The sequence below is a fragment of the Lontra canadensis genome, unplaced genomic scaffold (genome assembly GCF_010015895.1).
Source record: "Lontra canadensis isolate GAN:19392208 unplaced genomic scaffold, GSC_riverotter_1.0 scaffold54, whole genome shotgun sequence".
In the NCBI taxonomy this organism is placed as follows: Eukaryota; Metazoa; Chordata; class Mammalia; order Carnivora; family Mustelidae; genus Lontra; species Lontra canadensis.
This window is the reverse complement of record NW_022631048.1, coordinates 1413677-1429987: the sequence shown is the minus strand read 5'-3', so window position 1 is coordinate 1429987 and position 16311 is coordinate 1413677. Positions and strand designations below refer to the sequence as shown.

At 40.3% G+C, this 16311-nt stretch overlaps 1 pseudogene; it reads right to left on the bottom strand.

Annotated features, from left to right (window-relative positions):
• Positions 1 to 2486: 2486 nt before the first annotated feature.
• The window catches only part of LOC116877880, a 30156-nt pseudogene continuing 16331 nt past the window's right edge, over positions 2487 to 16311 (bottom strand).

Genomic DNA, 16311 nt, shown 5'->3' with positions numbered 1-16311 from the left:
GACTTGCTATATTTCTTTCGTAATACTGTTTTCCTAATGCATTTGCTTGGTATTTTCAAGCTCCATGATCTTCACTAAAGAAATACGAAAAGACAAATACGAAGATACGTGAAAATTTCACAACTAATTACTAAAATTAAATTTTTAAAATGTCAGTTTCTTCTAGACTCAGCCTTTACGAGTGTCAAGAGCTGTGGATCTGGCATATTTTATAATGGACATTTGCAGTATAATCACTGACTCACAAAACATATTCTGAATTAAAATAATAGTGAACATTTGAGTATTTACTGTATGCCATATCCATTTTTTATGTGGAGGAAGTATTTTGTGGATGAAATACTTTATGGATACGGACAGTTCCCATATTTCATGTGGATTAATTTATTTAATCCTCACCATAACTCCCCCCCAATAGATGCCATTATTATCCTCATTTTACATAGAAAGGAACTGAGCATGGGATACTGAATATCCCAGGGGTCACACAAGTGGTGAGCTGGGAGTCCACCCCACTGAGTCTGACCTGGACCCTGTGATCTTAACAAAAAAGCCAGTGGTTCGCAGACTGTGACCCCCGGACCAGCAGTGCCCTCATCATTACCTGGGAACTTGATAGAAATGAAAGTTCCCAAATCCCACTCCCAGGTTTCCTTTTTTTTTTTTTTTTTTTTTTTTAAGATTTTATTTATTTATTTGACAGGCAGAGATCACAAGCAGGCAGAGAGGCAGGCAGAGAGAGAGGAAGGGAAGCAGGCTCCCTGCTGAGAAGAGAGCCCGATGCGGGGCTTGATCCCAGGACCCTGAGATCAAGACCCGAGCCGAAGACAGAGGCTTTAACCCACTGAGCCACCCAGGCGCCCCCCCAGGTTTCCTAATCAGAGGAATGAGAACCACCAGAGTTTTAACCAGACTTCCAGGTGACTCTGCCACAGGCCAAAGTTTGACAACCACGGATCCAGGCGATGCTATCTCCAAATGTTAGAATATTTTACAAAAACAACTCTGGGCCTCGACCTACCCTAGAGAGCAGAATGATAGACACAGTGTAACTTTACATAAGTATGGTATATTCAAAAGACACTGTCCTGGAATTAAGTAAAAATATTTTTTGAAGATAATGCTTATATAATTAAAACCCTAAAAAAAAAAAAAATTGCTGCACTTGCCAAACTCCTCAAGAGCCCTGGTGACTCTATGGGATTTTCTGTTTATCGTGACTGAGTTTTGACTTTGGGGAGAAAAGGTCCAAGGACAGAGGTTGTGGGTGGTTCCCAAGAGAAGCGAAGGACGCGCTCAGGTGTTCAGACCAGCAGCTGACAGCAGGGAATACGCCTTCGTTTTACAACAAAACACAAAGTAAATACTAAAGAAAGGGAATTCTGTAGGCATTTTTTCTCCCTCAGCTTTTTTGGACAGCCAGGTAAGATATGATGGGGTTTGCACGCTCCCCTTCCCCTGATCTGCTGGCTGACCTTGCTGCAGACAGTGGCTGGGCTCACTGTTCCTCTGCCTCCATGGAAACCTTTTCTAGCTTCTGGCTCTTGGGGTGAGGAGTATGTATTTAGGGGAGACTATGTATTCCCAAATTTGAGAAACCAACAAAAGGTAGTGGATCCCAAAACTGGCTTTATGTTAGAGTCTTCTGGGGATTTCCGTAAAATACACATTCCAGGCTCTATCCCAGACCCACTAAATTAGAATTCCCACAAGTGAAGCCGTTGCTTTCCCAAGTGATCGCGATGATTGGCCATTTTGAGAACCATTGATTGAGGAGCTCCTTTATTTCTCTCCGTCAATTAGTGCTTAAATGCATTCTACATTTTCCTGACAAACACTCATCCTGTGTTAGCCTGTGTTAGCCTGTGTTAGTCCCAGCGAGGGACCAATCACTTTCCTCTGAGTCAGCCCATTCTAGAGTAGACACTATTGTTTATTTTTTTCTTATATTGAGCTGAACTCCCTTTCCCTCAAATTTTACCCAAGGGTCAGTCTGATGATAAAGAGAACAGACTTAGATCAGAACTTGGAAAATTATTATTAAACAATAATATTTGTCTAGTAACCCTCTTAAGACACCCTGTCTTCTAAAAGGCTGGTAATTCTTGGACAGATTTTTTGGACACAAAATCCCAGAGTCAACATGCTATGTTCTATATGCTGGGACTGATTCTTATATGCTTTATTTAATCCTGATGATTCATAAACTGTGGTCTGGCTGGACTCGTAGGAAGGATGTGTTATTTTCTTTAGGAAATTTTGGGAAAAAATATTGGAAAAGTATATGTACAAGGATTATATTCAAGGAATGCAATTTGTTAAGGAAGGTAGTTTTTATATTTTTCTCATGATGAATCTTTCTGTTGGTTTCTTTGTTTGGATACCATTAGTTTATTTTAAAGGAGAGCCATGAGAATTATTTACATGAAGAAGGATTTCACAACTTCAATGGACAGCTTCACTTGATGTCATTTCAGTGATTTATTTTAGTCTACATACTTTCTGAGGATGTCACCATCTCCAAATAAGAAATAATCCTTGTCACCTAGAACTACTTTGGTGCCTCCATGTTCTGGGAAAAGAGCTTTATCTCCAATTTCCATGCTAACTGGTTGAATGTCTCCACTTTTTCCTTTAAAGCCTGACCCACCGGCTACTACTGTTGCTTTTCCTTGAGGTTTTTCAGGAAATATAATACGTCCCCCGGTTACAATTTCAGCTGCACTGCTTTCAATTCAAACTCGGTCAAAGAGGGGAAGAAAGTTTCTAAATGCCTGTTCTGCCCTGACTCCAGCCTCCACAGTTTACACTCTGTTCTCTGGAGCTGTCAGGTCAAGGAGACCTATAGTCTGACCCTTGGGCCACACGAATGTTGGGGGGGAAAAGGGTCTCATGATGAGTCTTTTGATTTTATCTTCAAATTCTTGAAATTTTTCCAGTATTGTTTTCCTCCTGCCGTCCCTCATTCCTTCCGCCCCTTCCTTCCTGCTTTCCTGAGGCTTGCCAACATGTATTTAGTCTTTCTCCTATGGGGCTGAGGAGAGACTGGAGGAGGAGAGCCAGTTTGGATTTGCTACAGCAACCTAGGAGTAAATAGACAGAGGATAGGGTAGGGGCCATGAGGGGGGAAAGAAGAGACAGAAAGGAGAGTCGGGGAGGGAGACATGCCAGGATGGAATCACCACACGGACACAGGGAACAGAAGGTGGGGGAATGAAAATTTACTCCAAGATTTAGAGGCAAGGGAAGAGTGACTGACAAGATCTAAAGGAGTAGATGCTGAGGAGAAGATCATACATTTGAACATACTGGTTTGAAGAACTGGTGGAGAGAGTTTAGTAGGCTTTTATAATGTGATGCTAGAATTTAGGACCAAGGTTAGGACAGAAGAAAAAAGCCTTAAGCCAAAGTAATAAGCCTCAAAGAGATGGAAGGCATCAGTGAGAAGGTCGGAGGAGTGTTGGTGGAGGCAATATTTCTTAGAACTCCTAGAATTAAGAAGAGAGACTCCATGCCCAGTGATCCCTATTTAATAATCCTTTACTTGTAATCTTAAAACACCAATGTGTCAGGGTCAAATTCCCTTTTGGTTGAAGTTTTCCTGATTTTCTACATAGATTTATCTTAGATTTTTACAATAAATTTTACTTTTCCTCAGGATTGGATTGATAAATTTTTACTTCCTTTAGGTGACCTGTTTTGTTTTTGTTTTTGTTTTATTGTAGCCATTTTCTGTCCAAACTATGTAAGTTATTTAGTCCGTCCTATAGCAAGTTGTCTTTATAACTCTTTTTTTTAATTGTGGCAAAGTATACATAGATAAAATTTACCATCTTACCAACTGTTAAAAAACATACTGAAATTGCAGTGGCGTCAAGTTCATTCACATTATTGTGAAGCCACCACCATCATCCATCCTCAGAACCCTTTCATCTTGCAAAACTGAAACTCGTAGGTATTAAACACTAACTCCCCATTCTCCCCTGCCTTTGGCCCCTGGCAACCACCATTCTACTTTCTATGAACTTGAAGGCTTTAGGTACCTCATCTAAGTGGACTCACACAGTATTTGTCCTTCTGTGACTGGCTTACTTCACTCAACATCATGTCCTCCAGGTCCGTCCAGGTTGTAGCTGTGTCAGACCTTCCTTCTTTTTTTAAGGCTAAATAACATCCATTCTATGGATATGACACATTGCATTCGTCCATTCATTGGTCGTTGGATACTTGAGTTGCTTTCACTTTCTGATATACATGGGTATATAACTACCTCTTCAAGATGGCTGGGGTGTATACTCTTCAATTACTCAATACGTCTTCATTATTTGGGGGTATATGCTGGGTTATATGTTAATTCTATGTTTGTGGATTTTGGGGGGTTGAAGGGTGGACCTCCATACTATTTTCTGTAGTGGATGCACCATTTTATATTCCCACCAACAGTGCACAAAAATTCCAACTCTCCACATCCTCGCCAACACTTGTTATCTTGTTTATTTGTTTGCTTTTTGAATAGTCGCCATCCTAATAGGTGTGAGGTGACATCTCATTGTGGTTTTGATGTGCATTTCCCTAATGACTAGTGATGTTGAGCATCTTTTCATATATCTGTTGGCCATTCTTCCTTGAAGAAATTTCTAGTCAAGTCCTTAGCTCGTTTTTAAATCGGGTCATTTGCATTTTTGTTGTTGAGTTGTCCACGTAACTCTTGATGGTTGTGTTTCTCTAAGTAATTTCCATCCTCCTCTTTTTTCTTTTAGCTTTTTTTGTATTTTGCCAGCAAAGCGTGTAGCTTCTTTTGTAGTTTCAGTGTTTATTTAGGAATGTAAACAACTTAAAAAATAAAAATAGAAGAAAGCAAAAGAAATGTAGTAGCTTCCAGCTGGAATCTGGTGAATTATTACATATTTCACCAGCAAGTCTTATGAAAAAGGAATTTTTTGACTCACATAAGCTGAAACGTATAGATGAAGAGCTGATTCACTAATTTAAAACTTAATGTAGGGCTCCAGCAAAGTCACCCGGACCCACGTCTTGGCTCTGCTTCCTTGGGTCTCTTCCATTCTGAGACAGCCTTTCCCAGTGTGGTTTTAAGATGGTTGCCAACAGCAACTCTTTTCTTTTTCCTCCTCCTCTTCTGCCACTTCCTCCTCTCCCTCCTGCTCTTTTTTCTCCAGTAAACTTTATTTTGACATAATTAGATTTATAGAAGAGTTATGAAAATAGGAAAGAATCCCTTTATATCCTCTGTAAAGGAAAACTCGCTTCCTGTGTGACTCCTTTGCTCTCGACACCACTCCCACACTTCACTCCTGACACCAAAGGTGTGCTAGTTTTACACACATTAAGCAATTCTGCAACACCGCCTGGGTGTCCTGCAAGTTAACTCAGTTCTGACACTGTCTAATTGGACATAGTGTCAGATCCCACAGTGAAGGGCTGTTTCCGTTTTCACATGGCAATCACAATTCACATGTTTCTGACAAACTGGCTATAAATGGAAGGTTCCCATGACCCTCTTCTTAAGTTTGATTACCTTGTTAGAGTCACTCACAGAACTCAGAGAAACATTTACTTCCATTTACTAGTTTATTATAAAGGAACAGATGAATAGTTGGATGGAGAGGTACAGAGGGTAAGGTGTGGAAGCTGGAAGGGCCCCAAGGATAAGACGTTCTGACCCCATGGAACTGGGATGCAAAACCATGGATGTTTTCACCAACCCTAAAGCTCATCAAACCTTGTTGTTCAAGAGTTTTTATGGAGCTCAATCTTCAGCCCCTTCATCTTTCCAGAGGTTGGTGGGCATGGCTGAAATTTCCAGCTCTCGAACTATTTGGTCTCTCTGGTGACCAGCTCCAACCTGAGGCTAGATTTGGGACCCAGCCTAAGTCATCTCATTAGCATGAAAGTACTCAATAGGGGCTTGTTGTGAATGACAAAATACCAAGGGTTTTCAGGACTCTGTCCCAGGAACCATGGACAAAGACCAAATGTATCTGCTAGGGCCTCTGGGTGGCTCAGCCATTAAGCGTCTGCCTTCAGTTCAGTTCATGATCCCAGGGTCTTGGGATTGAGCCCCACATCAGGCTCCCTGCTCGGCGGGAAGCCTGCTTCTCCCTCTCCCACTCCCTCCGCTAGTGTTCACTCTCTTGCTGTGTCTCTCTCTGTCCAATAAATAAATAAAATCTTTAAAAAAAAAAAAAAGACCAAGGGGCACCTGGGTGGCTCAGTGGGTTAAAGCCTCTGCCTTTGGCTCAGGTCATGATCCCAGAGTCCTGGGATCGAGCCCCACATTGGGCTCTCTGCTCGGCGGGGAGCCTGCTTCCCCCTCTCTCTCTATCTCTACCTGCCTCTCTGCCTACTTGTGATTTCTGTCAGATAAGTAAATAAAATCTTAAAAAAAAAAAAAGACTAAATGTATCTCTTATTACACCACACCCTTTAACCAGGTTTCTCCATTGCTAAGTTTTCAGACCATTTGCTCTACCATTCTTTTTCTTGTCCCCTACTTTAATGTATTATCCCTGCATGTGTGAGAGTGTGTGTGTGTGTAATGTAATTCTTCCTGAACCATGGTGAGTTGCAGATGTGATGATGTTTTATGTCTAAATACTTTAGTGTATATCACCTAAAAATAAGGATATCAACCACAATACAGTTATCAAAATACAATGATCAGAGTCCAGATAATATGGTTGACAATGGTGCCTGCTAATCCACACACCTTATTCCGATTTCACTAATTGTCTTAGTAAAAAAATTTAAGATTTTATTTATTTATTTATTTGAGGGAGAGAATTAAGTGGGGGGTGGGGCAGAGGGAGAAGCAGACTCCCTGTGGAGAAGGGAGCTGGACTCAGGACTCGATCCCAGGACCCTGGAATCATGACCTGAACAGAAAGTAGATGCTTAACTAACTAAGCCACCTAAGAGCTCCCTTTTATAGACAAAGAAAACCGTAGATTAGAAATCATGTTCTGTTGTCAGCCTCTTTGGATATTGCTGAATTCGCCTCTGTAAAGCTGTAACATTTTGCATTCTCCCCAACAATGCATGATAGCAATAGCTCTACTCTTTTTTGTTTTTTTTATTATTTAAATTCAATTAGCCAACTAATACATCATTAGTTTTGGATGCAGAGTTCGAGAATTCATCAGTTGTGTATAATACCCAGTGCTCATCACTCTCCTTCATGCCCGTCATCCAGTTGTCCCATCCTTCCACCCACCCCGCCTCCAGCAACCCTCAGTTGTTTCCTACAGTTGAGTCTCTTATGGTTTGTCTCCCTCTCTGATTTCTTCCCATACAATTTTCCCTCCCTTCCCCTATGATCTTCTGTCCTGTTCTTATATTCCACATATGAGTGAAACCATATGATAATTATCTTTCTCTGCTCGAATTATTTTGCTCTGCATAATGCCCTCCAGTTCCATCCGTGTTGATGTAAATGGTAAGTAATCATCCTTTCTGATGGCTGAGTAATATTCTATTGTGTATCTATCTATATCTGTCTCTATCATCTATTATCTATCTATCTATCCATCTATCATCTATCTATCTATCATCACATCTTTATCCATTCACATCTTCGGAGAAAGAATCTCCAGGTCCAGGTCACTCATCATTTTTTTTGAATTGAGTCTTTTATGCCCTGATTCGTCCAATTTGGGTCATGTGTTCTTTCCTGAATCAATTACTGTTGTCAGGGGAAAAAGTGCTGATTAGCTTAGCCTGGTTCACACACCGCTCCCTGGGGGCAAAGGACTGGATTCAGGTTCATCTGCTGGCCGAAGACTTGGGGGAGGGCTGGTTTTTCACAGCAGAATTGGAATACTATTTCTACAGAATAGAACTGGATGAAAGCAACAGAAACAACAATTATCCAACAAATATCCAATGCATTCTCCCCATAATGGGTGCCTGACAGTTACACATACCAAAACAACAAATGCCTACTATGTGTGGCAAAAGTGAGAGATACCAAAATCAGAACGTACGTAGACCCTCACCTAATTTTTCATTTTCATGCAATAAATATTTTAATATCCCTTCTTCTATTCGTAGCACCACTTACTCTGAGAGATATTTGGATCTGTCTAATTTTATTTTATTTTTCAATTGAACTAACTCTTAGCTCTAGATAGCAGGAGGAAATTGCATATGTATCCTACTTTTGCAAAGTATGTGCTAAAAAAATAAAAGTATGTCCCTTGAAATAATTTCACTAAATGTTACTCAAGTAAATAAACGTAAGCCCAGTTTTCGCTTTTGTTGTTGTTCTAACCTATAGGTCTTTTGAGACTGTGATCTGTCTAAAAGAACTTGGCCTCTACTTTCCTCTCAGTTCCACAAACAAACAAACCAAAAAACTGTCATTGTTAGAATGTTTATTTTCCTGCCTTTTCAAATGACAGAGAGTTTTCATCTTGCACAGAAACTGGAGGGCTCTTGGTATAGGGTGATGATCTGTGGCTGTTCTTCACTTCTTCTCATGTTTGTTTTTATTTGGATTATAGAGCTTCTAAGTGATCAAATGCCATCATAACAGACCCTATGGCAGTTGTGTTCCCCTGGGGCAGTTTCTTTAAGCCCAGCAGCATTGACCTTCCCAGATGTATCTGTGCCAGGACAAAGGGATCTCTTGTTTTACATCCAAAGAGTATTTGGGAAAATCTTTTCTGAACCTAAGTGCTTAGTGTATTTTGAAGAACACACATTTTATTCCTGTAGTCATCAAACCTCAAAAAGTCCTACCATTCCTTGATGTAGGAATGCATTCATTTTTCCTCTTACTTTCCACTCAGTAGAGTCCAGAAACACCTTTTTAAAAAAAGAATCCAATTTAAGTCAGTCTCTCTCCATTCTTAACCAACAATTAGACAAATATTAAACAAAGGAAACCCAGTGATGCACGAGCCTGTATCTTTCCTTTCATGTGGATCTGAAGGAGAAAAATACAGGGGTGTGTTTTAGAGAGGTGTTGGAGGCTGCAGGGAAGGGTCATGAGCCCTGGGAGATGGACGCAGGACACATGCGTCCTAAAAGGGCTGTGTAACCACATCCAAGCCACAGATATTTTCTGGAGGTTAGACCATGATATCAAAAAAGCACAAAAACCCCCCAAAACTTCAGAATTTAATCAAAATCATAATTGTCCCCAAAGTGGCAATGTGTGTCCTCCTGAAAAAAAAATCATAACTTTGAGATCTCATAATTCAGATAGTCCAGACATGTTATTTGTATAAATTCTCCCCCTAATATAATGACAAAATCTGTCCTATCAGATGGATACATTTATTCTATTTGAGAAGGGACAGAGAGAGGCAGATTCCTGTGACCAAGCTCTCGTCACCCAACACAAGGTCAACCTGAGGCCATTTCTATTATAATAAGGTAGACAAGCCTTAGGAAAAGAAAGGAAAGACAGATGACCTATTCCTTTAAAAACAACTGATGTGACTTCAGATTGAAGGGGCCTGGGAAGATCACTTGAGGCTCTTGTCTTGAGTGACGTTGGCTACTTTTCTGGAAAACCTCTTATCCCAAATTAAACAGCAATTATGTCTTGGAACCCATTTTAGGGGATCTATTTTCTGTAAAACTGGATTAAAATGAAAGACTTTTGAAATAAAAGAGAAACAGAATGGGACAAAATAGTCCCTGAAACCTCTTTAAAATAAAACAAGTGATCAAAGTCAATTTCTAGACTTCCAACGGGCAACTCTAGATAGTCCCATTACATATCAGAGGAACTGTTTTGATAAACAACCAACAGGTCTGAAGGCTTTGCCTCCAGGTCTTAATTAAAAAATTATCCCACAGTGTATGTTCATTATTTTTTAAGGCAAATAGTATCTCAGATTTTCCTTATGTTACCATCACTTAGTCTAGAAACTACACTTAACTGACCACTGTCCCTCCAAAAATAAAATAATTTAACCACCAGGAAGTGTCCTGGGGGGGATTCTTATTAGAGAATATTTATTCATTCATTTAAATGTTAATTAGGAGCATCTGGGCATGCAGTAATGAACCAAAACAATGGCTCTGATCTCATGAAGCTGGATTCTAATGGAGAGAGACCTATAAGAAACAAATACATATATGACATCAGCTAAAGATGAGTGCTACCAAGAAAAATAAAACATCATATGGATGCAAAGAGCAGATGGGGGGGCATGCATTCCATTGAGGTAGGGGGGTCCACGAAGACTTCTCTGACAAGGTGACATTCGAGTGGAGACCTGAATGAAGGGTGAGAGGGAAATGTGAGGTCATCTAGAGCAAGAGTTTGCAAATTTTTTCTGTGAGGGGACAGACAGCAAATATTTTTGGTTCTGCAGGTCATATGGTCTTTGCTGCAACTGTTCGACTTCACATTAGGGGCAAGAAAGCAGCCACGGACAGCATAAATGAGTGGATGAGGCTATGTCCTGCCGATCCCACACTTACAGACGGTAAAATTTAAATTTCATGTGCTTTTCATGAGTCACAAAATATTATTTTTCTTTTGTCTTTTCTAACCATTTTAAAATGTAAAAAACATTCTTGGCTCAGAAGCTATACACAAGTAAGCTGTGGGCTATGTTTGCTGACTTCTGATCTGTGACCCCTGATCTCCAGTAAACATTCCAAGAGACGGAAGCATCGGGCCTGGAAGCAGGAGCATGCACAACTTGATGATCGAAAGCAAAGGAAAAGTTCCATCCAGAGACCTCAATCAGTAGTCATCATGGGAGAGAGCCCCCTATACTCATTTCAAATTATTTTTACCTGGATATGTCAAGCTTCCAATTGTTAGGTATCTTTAGGACCAAGATGTGTTCTGTTGGTTTCCCTTCAGAAGAAAGATCTCACATTTCAGAGGGGTGGATGGATTTGGAGAAATTTCTCAGAGGCAGCAGGTTTTGAACTGGTTTGGCTTTGAACAATGAGCAATGTTTTAACAGACAGGCCTGGACAGGGAAAGAGAAAGAATATTCTAGTTAGAGAAACAACCTGAATAAAGGCCGGAAAGTAGGAGAGTAGTATCTTGTGGGTTGTATATTTGGTTCTGTTCCAAGTACTCTGTGTGTGTGTGTGTGTGTGTGTGCGCGCGTGTTGCATATCCCTATACCTTGAAATGCAAGCCTCCAAACAATGGTTCTCAAATATGTCCTGCATCAGAATCACCTGGAGGGCTCATTGCTAGAACCCAGGTGAGGGTCTCTGATTCATCAGGTCTGGAGGGGAGCCCGAGAATGTGCATTCCTAGTAAGTTCCCAGGTGAGGCTGCTGCTGCTGGTCCTAGGATCCCACTTGGAAAAGCATTGCTCTGCAGGGTCGTCTGCTGCAGAGCAAGGGTGAGGTTTGGCCATCGTCTCTTGCCGGGCCTTCAAAATGCGCTAGTCCCTGACCAGCCATGGAATGCATGTCCATCATAGACTTCTTTATATGTGAATTCTGTTTTTAAAAAAAGGTCAGAGAGACATGGTTTTTTTTTTTTTTTTTTTTTTTTTTTGCCATCAACAACAAAGCAATAACACGGAGCAGCACACACCACACTGAACATTTAGGGACTCCTAGGATGTCACCAGAGAGACAAAGGAAACTGGAGACATTTTGGGATTGACTCACACAGTGCATTTGTGTATCTTTCTCACAAATTAAAGGCTAAGATTCAACTTAAATTCTCCAGCAGCTAAGAATATCATAATTAAACTTTTTATTATGCATTCTATTGATTCTTCTGTCATAACCGTTCTTTAGGACTGGCAGGTAGCAAAGCTAAGCAACATATTATTTCTTTGAAATCATTCACTTGCATCAAATTTCCAATGATTAGCAAAAAATCCAGAAGGTAGGCAACTGGGAGATCAATATGCTCCAAAAGAAATGTTTATTTTTTTTAATGGACAATACCAAAAATAAAAATTCTCCCTTGTGTTCCAAAATTAAACCAGAAGTGAAGTAAAACACCCTTATGTATTTGGAAGTGGCACTTCAAAAATAATTAAGGTAAGGGGTGCCTGGGTGGCTCAGTCAGTTAAGCTCTCGACCTTTGATTTTGGCCTGGGGCATGAACTCAGGTTTGTGGGCTGCGTGCTCAGTGGAGAGTCTGCTTGAGATCCTCTCTCTCCCTCCCTCTCTGCCCCTCCCCCCACTCACATACCCTCTTTCTCTCTAAAATAAATAAATAAATAAATCTTTTTTTTTTTTTTAAGTCAAGTTACTATTGAAGTAAAATCTAATTAAGAATGTGGAGCAAAAACTCAAAATTTGAATGATCAGAATAATCTCCGTGTGCTGAGCTTGCTGCTGTCCAATCTCCTAAGAAATAAAGCCCTATTTACAAATTATTTAAAAATTCTGCAGACTTACCTGGCTCATTTGTGTCTCACGACCCTGTCCCATACCCCCAGCTATGGCTTACCGAGCTTTCCATCCAATGGTTACCCATCTCAGGCAAGCCAGCAACCTATGATGTTGGAGCCACTGGGCCAGCTAGCTGTGAGAACCAAGGGAGGGCTCACGGTGGACCACAGGCAAAGTGAAAGTATGAAGAAGCCCAGGGTTAAGAAGAAGAGGGTGGGGTAGACAGACTCACAGGAAACAAGAAGAGAGGCCATTACTTAGAGATCACAGGGCCACTCCTGGAGAAAGGGACAGACTTGTTCTGGATAATTCTCTGGTCCCAGTACACATGTATTCTTAGAGTCAACTACCTTTTCCTTGAGATAACTAACTCGTGTAAGTTTCTTTAAAGGGACCTAATGCAAACAGCAGCTGTGTTTCTAATTATTACTGTTATTTCTCAGTAGGAAAGCAGCAAAAATTTATTTTAAAACATTTCAGCACATTGACTAGGGAAAAAATGATTTAGAGGCAGGCAAGAATCAGGTTTTGTGCGGTCTGAAGCTTATACAGATTGGGTGGCTATCTTTAAGAAAAAGAATGCCAAGTTACCCATTAAAAAATAGGTAGAGGGCCCTAGAAGAGGAGGAGCCTTAAAGCCCGAGCTTCATTAACTTCATGGTAACTTCAACTCCATCCAGAAGTGAGTACATGATCCAAAGGGCCACTTCTTTCTCCAACAACCGTGTTTAAGTAAAAAGTGTCCCCCAGAAAATCCTCATGCTTTACTTCAGTGTTTTTAAGCTGTAGCTAAAGAATTATTCACAGGCATGACTGACACTTTTTAAAGGGTGAAACAGAATAGGAGAGAGAAGAAAATATCAGGATGCATCACATGATATCAGGAAACAATTGTTCTATGAGACTCCTATTACAGTTTTCCACTTAAAATGCCACTGGTTCTTAAGATCTCTTCACAGCCTTAAAATACAGGCAGGACCTCCTAAAATTTTTTGCTTGTGTGGGATACATCTCTTGATATTTGCTGTATTAGAAATTAAATCTGAGAATTAAAATATATACATATATATGTATATATTTTAGACTAGTCAAGTGAAGTTGGTGAGAAGGGGGGAAAGGGTAGAACAAGGCATTCAATCTGTAATTGACTGTGAACAATCAATAGAGAGAACTCACTACCTTCAGACAAGCCTAAAGCATAGTAATTTATTAATTTTTATATTAACAACTGCTGTGGTCACCCCAAGGAGGCAGGAGGAGCCCAACAGCTGTCACAACGAACGGGGTGTTTCAGTGGTGACCAACGCCAAGAGTCTCTCTTTTCTTGCTTTGGTTTGCTAACCGGCTCCTCCGCTGCCTGCTACTGAGCATGTATTTTGAGCTGCTGCCTGCCGGCCAGAGTGTTCTTTGAGCTGTGCTGCTACCTGTTGGGGAGACTGCACTTCGAACTGTGCTATTTTGTGCTGCATTTGCTGTGTCTTATCAAGCCTCTGTTATAGAGGCAAGCAACCCAAGTGGAAAGTTTCAAGAATTCGTATTTAGGGCCTGGATCGAGACCTTCTTTATTTATTTTGTATTTTTTATAAAGATTTTATTTATTCATTTGAGAGCAAGAGCCCGACATGGGGCTTGACTGCAGGACCTGGAGATCATGACCTGAGCTGAAGACAGGCGTTTAACCATCTGAGCCACCCTGCTGCCCCGAGACCCCCTTTAAAGTAGTCCTGGGCTATATGTCTCAGCCTTTGCCAGATGCTATGATGCTGGAGGACCCCTTGGCTCCATGAGGAGACCCTGGGGATCAGCAATGAATAGCAATAGGGGTTTGCTACTTTATGACGGGATGGCCATCATCACACATGAGGGAGCCTGCTGGAGAGTTGCTGGTTTCCATCTCTTCCCTGGGACATCCTTTATTAAGGATGGGACACAAGGGTGAGCCCAATTAGCTGCACTACAGGAAGTCAGCTTAGCACGGGTCCCTGGCCAACAACTGACCCCATCTGCACATTTTTACAGGTACTGGGGTCATTTGTTGCCAGTGCTCAGCCATCTGGTGCAGCCAATAGCAGCAACAACTCCCTATCTAAGGCCGCATCCTTATGGATAAAGAATTCTGGAAATCTATTGCTAACAGACACCCAAATTATAAACCAAGTTTACCCATATCTCTGTACATACTAAAACCACAATATGATTCTAAACTTTACTGATAGTGACCAAGGCACACATTTCACTTTGCAAAATACACGAAGGGGGGCCCTTGAACAAGGTCTTCAACTGAGCTCCCTAACCAGACTCCGGCTACAGGTTTCATCAAGCACTGTAGTAGCTTATCTGTTGAAGTTCACGTTCAGTTAAAGGAACCATGGCATTTTCAGTCGTCCGCCAAATATCAGGAGTGAATTGTGATAATCAGTCTGACTCCATTTTGTATATTGGAGGGCTGACGTCTTTCAGCCTCCTTTCCTCACGTTTCCCTCTTGCCCACATCTGTTAAGAAAGCTCATGAGCATCTTCCGTTGGTGCCAACAAAAAATTCAGACACACAAGTTCTGGTCCATACGAGAGAACACTTGCTCCAGCCCCACGTCCTAACCATCATAAAACTCCAAGCCAGTCACTTCTCCCTGCTTTCTCAAGCCATTTATCGACCATCTTGGTCCCTTCCCTGCTCTTCCCAGAAAGCCTCATTATGTGAGTAATATTTGCTTTATGCCCTCTTGGTGTATATGTGGTGTACCAGTCTAAAAAGCTGAGCCACAGCAGGGAGCCTGCTTCCCCCTCTCTCTCTGCCTGCTGCTCTGCCTGCTTCTCTGCCTACTTGTGATCTGTCAAATAAATAAATAAAATCTTAAAAAAAATAAAATAAATAATAAATAAAAAGAAAATAAAAAGCTGAGCCATATTTTGGGTGTGGGGCCCATACAGCTCCAAGAGGTGACCACAACAATAACAATAACAAACCCATTACATGTTAAGTAAAAAAAAAATTTTATATTTAAAAATACTTATTTATATTTAAAATATTTTAATATTTTATTTTATATTTAGAATTTGCATTTATATTTAATATATTTGTTAATATAGTAAATATTAATACATTTAATATAATTATTAAATGAGTAATATATTTATTTTATAGTAAATATTAAATATATTATTTATATTTAAAATATTTATATTTAAAAAATAAATATTTTTTAAAACAGGAAAACATTCAGTGAGGAGAATGGCATTTTTTTTTACATTTTGGGGGGAAATCTCTTTGATACCTAGTTTTATAGAAGACACTTTGATTCTCATATTCTTCATTCAGTTAATTGCAATGAGCTTCTCTGGTTAAAGTGTTTGAAGAAAATTCATCCCCACTGTTATACAGCTGGAAAGAGGAAGAGTATTTTAATAACATCTTTAGATAACCACAGCTATTTCTGGTACTGCCCCAGACTTGACAAGTGGTAGTTTCCTAAATTTCAGTGTGGAACCTGAAACCATATCAATGTACTTTTCATACTCTGCTGCATTAAAATCCATCCTGCATTTTGAATCGATCTTTTACCCATGCATGTTTTTTTCAACATTATGCATTGATCATTTGGAAAATGCTGATTAACTGAGTTATACAGCTCTTACAAAATGTGACATATTTCATAATATGATATTTTTAAAAAATCACCTTTGTTAATATGACTATCAGTCTTAATTATCATATGATCTCCCTGATATGAGGAAGTGGAGAGGCAATGTTGGGGGTTTGGGGGGTAGGAAAAGAATAAATGAAACAAGATGGGATCGGGAGGGAGACAAACCATAAGAGACTCTTAATCTCATAAAACAAACTGAGGGTTGCTGGTGGGGGAGGGGGTTTGGAGAGTGTGGTTAGGTTATAGACACTGGGGAGGGTATGTGCTATGGTGAGTGCTGTGAAGTGTGTAAACCTGGCGATTCACA